Raw genomic sequence first — 5,388 nt, 5'->3', positions numbered from 1 at the left:
TTGAAATAAATAAATTACGCCCTAATCTATGGATTTAACATGACTGGGCAGGGGTGCAGCCATGGGTGGGCCTGGGAGTGCATAGACCCACCCACTTGGGAGCCAGGCCCAGCCAATCAGAAATTAGTTTTTCCCCCATAAAAGGGATTTATTACAGACAGAAATAGCTCTCAATTTCATCAACTGTCCGGGTGGCTGGTCTCAGACGATCCCGCAGGTGAAGAAGCCAGATGTGTAGGTCTTGGGCTGGCGTGGTTACACAAGGACCGCGTTTGGCAGGCCGGTTAGACGTACTGCCTAATTGTCTTATGGTAGAGAAATTAACATAACATTTTCTGGCGACGTTCCTGCAGTCAGCATGCCAATTGCACACTCCCTCAACTTGAGACATCTGTGGTGTTAAAGTTGCGACAGTTTGTTTCTGGTATCAGAACAAAATAGTCAGCACATAGTAACTTCTGATTTATTTGTACTTTAATTAATGCAAACACGTGTGTGGTATATGTGTGGTTCGTATATATACGGTCTCGCTGTTTTACCACGCAGGGCAAAACAGAGAAGAGGGCGTCACATTCTATTGTTCTCTCTTATATACTCTGACAGAGATAGTTCCCGCTCAATGCTGGCCTGTCAGAGGGAGGAGGAGCGTGGTTTAAACTTGCTCCTCCTGTCGTCGGCGTGCAGGCAGGTCCCAGCCTAGTGACGCACTTCCTGTTGCCGGTTGTAGTTCTTCTTGTCTTCAGCAGTTGATTTATCCGTAGTTTATATACTTAACATTGTAGCATAGCTTCCCCAGTATATTATATAAGTTATGCATACAAATAGCCAGTTCAACCCTAACAGTGGCATTGTGTTGTTTGACTAAACTGCTCATTTTAGAGTGGCCTTTTATTGTCCCCAGCACAAGTTGCAGCTGTGTAATGATTATGCTGTTTAATCAGCTTCTTGATATGTCACACCTGTCAGGTGGATGGAATATCTTAGCAAAGGAGAAATGCTCACTAACAGGGATGTAATCACATTTGTGCGCACAATTTGAGAGAAATAAGCTTTTTGTGCATATGGAAAATGTCTGGGATCTTTTATTTCAGCTCATGAAACATGGGACCAACACTTTACATGTTGCGTTTTATATTTTCGTTCAGTATAATTAAAGTTGGGTCACACCTTAAATGAAGTGCATGTCAAAAAGCCTGCATGATCCTTTGATAAAGCCTTCACAAACGCGGCACACATACATCCGGTTTATAAATTATTTATTGAACTTGTTAAAAGCGTGTGTAACTGAAACACCTCACAAGGTGTTATGCCACCTAATAATAGTTTATGGATGATTTATAAAGCCTTCATGTCTTGTGACAGAAACGGTGTGACTGCAGACTGTTGGGTGATCCAAAATTGTAAAATTCAGATTTAAGCTTATTTTTTAAGCAAACATTTCTGGGTGGTTGATACTGACAATAATCATCCTTGATTTTGTTAATATTGACAAAATAAGGAAAGGTTTTTAGAAAACAAATGTGTAAATACTTTCTTAATTATGGGAAATAGATATTCGTGAGTAGTTAAAGTAATTTATTATTTAGCCTACCCTTGTTAAAAAGGAGTTGTATTATTTTACTTATTCTTGTTCACCAGCCAGTGTAGAGGCCTGGTAAGCATGCCTTTTTAAAACTTCATAGGTAAATGTTCATTCACATGCCTAAGCACTACTCCTGTTCTTACTTCTTCTTGTATATTACTTGGAATTTTTCATAGATGTCACCAGTTTGAGGAAACAGTTTTAATCAAAGAGAATGGCGGTAGACTCTATGTATGAGTAATTGCTCCTGTAAGTTGCTCTGCATCGGAGCATCTGCTAAATGACTAAAATGTAAATCTATGTATTCTGTATGGTAATACCCGTATGACTCTTGATATAATTTAGAATTTTACTTAATTCACTCTGATGGATCAATGCTGTTGTTACTACCTCCCCCCTCTAAATCAGTATTATTTTACATAGAAAATGAAAGACGATGTTTGACATTAGTGTAATGCACCAATACTCAATTTGAGTGGGCTGACATGAACCAACAGAACAATGTTGATACATTGTAAAATACTCAACATACTATTATTATGTCCACCAATAGTTAGATTCTGTATGGTACATTTAACCTTTTGACCTTATATTACACTTAAACGATCATGCACATTTCTAGCCTAGCTATTAAAACCAGACTGACCACTGCTCTCACGTGCAAAGACGGATAATATTGTGTATTTTTCTAGTTCTGTTCTTGGAACAAACCTGCTCAATGGACCCACAGTGTGTCTTCGGGATCATCATCTTCTATTAAAACTTAAGTGGTGTGATGTACTTGATGTGTGTGTAATTTGGTCCCTAATTTTGTGCTTCTTGAGTTCAAACCCTAACTCTTGACTAGCCTGCATGCAGTGACCAGTGGTTAAGTAGAGCATGACCCTCTTAAATACCTACCGTAAGTTGAAACAAAACAATTTGATGACAGCTCAATTAGTTTGGAATCCTTCCCTGTTTGTTGAAGTAAAAGATGTTGATTGAAAGATTTGTGTTGTGGGTTTTTTCTTGCTCATGTCCATTTATTATTATTTTTTTTAACTAACTATATCTTGAATTTTCTGTGGACCATTTATGCTAATTAGAATTTATATGGACACTCATACAATTTAAAAAGTTCGCATGGTACCTGAGCAGCTAGCTAGCTAAAGTTAAAGTTGGATTAGCTTTATATAGCCAATATAGTGGCTTTTATAGGTCTGTTGAAGAACCACCAGATTCTCTGCGATGCTGATCAACGATGCTGCTTCAACTGAATCTGGCCCGGGCTCTACCTCAGCTGTCACCACTGCAAGCTAGCCCTCAACACGGTACCGGAGAGTCACAGCCCAATCGGGTGATACTGGACAAATACCCATGTCGCTTTTACAATGGGGAGAAAAAAAACACCTACTTGTTTTCTTAGGAGTGATGTTAGAATACTCTTTAAAGGCTGATGTGGCTTTTTGTTTCCCTAGTAGGACGTTTCCTTCATCAACTGCGACTGTTGACTCATTTTATGATGAAGCAGTATTGCAACTGGAAACATACCATTGAGTGAAACATGGGATTAATTTTCTTTAAAAGTTTAATGTAGTTGTTTTTGTCTCAACATCAAATCATTTCTGGGTAACAATTAAGTAGTCAAAGAAAAACAGCTTCATAGCAAAGAGCAATTTCTCAAGCAAGAATTTTGCTAGGACTGTCTGGGACTGAATGAATGAATAACATTTTATTTTCGTGTCAAATCGTTAGTTGGCAACACATCCCTTACAGGATTAATTTACACGTTACACTGTGATAATTATTCCTGTGTTCTGTGCAGTGCGCACCGCATAAAGAGTGAAACATAAATCTATACACTATAGTAAAAGTTATCCAAGCAATAATTATAAACCCTAGAGCCATAAAAATAATTTTAATGTAGTCAACTGGGTGGTACTTCCAACTTCATTGGCTAGAATGTTCCCACCTGATCTCGCCTGCCTTCAGCCCTTGTGGACATGTATGTCACGTGTGCCAATGGTTCTTTTTGAGTCCTTTTTCCTTTTCCGCAATTGTGTTTTATTTTGAATTGATTTACTTACTTAGAAGTGCTTTAATATCTATTTATTCCTCTGCTGTGTTTTAGTTTACATCTTATTTCTTATTTAAGTGACTTCCTTTCCTTTGAATTGGGTAACCCCTTTTGAGTGCTCGTCTCCTTGTGTGAATGAGGGAATGAGTGTGTTCATTAGGGACCTGAGCCACGCCACGCCCCCCCCCCCCCCCCCCCCCACACCTGTGGCGTATTGAGGTTAATGAGCTGCCCCTGCACCAAGGAAGCTCTCAGACATGTTCAGCAGATTCAAGCAACAGGAGAGGCCAGGTGCCGTAGGCTATGCTCGGCCACATCACTACCGCTGCGTCTGGGGAGAGGAGACCGGATGAGTGTGACGAGCTGACCGGAAACAAGCCTGCTCGGGATGAAGAGCCGAACAACGTTTTAGTGCGTACCGATGGTTTCCAATAGGATGACCTTACTGATGATGCTTTCTCCAGATGTGGTCTGCGACGACGAGACTGCAGAGGCCATGCCAAACAACTATGGCCTCTAGTGTGTATGTGGTGTGGGACTGTTCTTGTCCTGTTGCTTTTCTCCTGTAACACCATTTTTAATAAATATATAAAAAACCTTATACACTGTCTGTGGTATTGGGATTGAAAGATCTTTGTTTTTGGACATGTATTTCCCATTATTAGAGCTGTCAGTTGACTATATATTGTCAACATAATACATATTTGATTTAGAGAACATTAATTTGAACACTAATTCACTAATTGGGCATTCAAGTGCTAGTCAGAAGTGGAGTAACTTCCCCATAAGTCCAACATGATTGTTGATAGGGTGCGCCACAGGTGGCACGCTAACGTCCCAGGTAGCCTCAAGAAGTTAAAGTGCTTTAGAAGTCTGAGCAGTACTTCAACCAGTACTACTTGAGCTAGCTAACTTGCTGATAAAGGTTAGCTTACTTAACATTGACAATATGGTCAAACTATCTACATTATCCACAATAAGTTTGTAACTGTAAAAAAATACAAAAACAGACCTTATGGTTCAAAGGTCGGTGGTGAAACTGTCAACCGCCATAAAATGTTCTCAGTTTCCGTCATCTGAAAAGTTGAATATAATTTTGATCATCTTGAACGGAAGGTTTGGAGACAATGACTCCAATATCTACCATATTGAAACTAAATATAACATTTGAATATTCAAATGAATCTTGAACTCAAATAATGAGATACATATTCAATTTGTGCATGACAAATTCAAGCTTATGGAATTCAAATACAATTTCTGTTGGCACTGAAATCACACCCATGCATCAAATGATGGCTGTCAGTAAATCTGTCAAATAAAATTGGATGGTGCCTTAAAGTAGGCAAAGTCAGTGGTTCCCGACCTGTTCCATTCCTGGGACCACCAAATAAATCACTGTCAAAAGCTCTTGACAGCTATTCGCTGAATGTTTTTAGCATGAAAACTTGGCGGTCATATTTGGTCAATTTTAGCAGTGAATGTAAGACATTAAAGGCTTATTATTATTAATCATTTGCATTGTGCAACGTAATGTAAAATGTATTTAATACTATTAAAACCCACAACTGTTATTAATTTTGGAAGAAAAAAAAAGCAGACGGTCCACAGGTTGAAAACCACTTGGAAAACGTGAAAACTTAAATGACAAAACATCTTTAGAAGTAGGCCTACTAGCCTATTATTCCACTTTGTCAAAAATAATTCACCGTGTGGATAATCTATATTTGTACAGGGAAGTAAAGTTTCC

This window comes from Salmo trutta, chromosome 31, assembly GCF_901001165.1.
Source record: "Salmo trutta chromosome 31, fSalTru1.1, whole genome shotgun sequence".
Lineage (NCBI taxonomy): Eukaryota > Metazoa > Chordata > Actinopteri > Salmoniformes > Salmonidae > Salmo > Salmo trutta.
Note: the sequence above shows the minus strand (reverse complement) of the source record.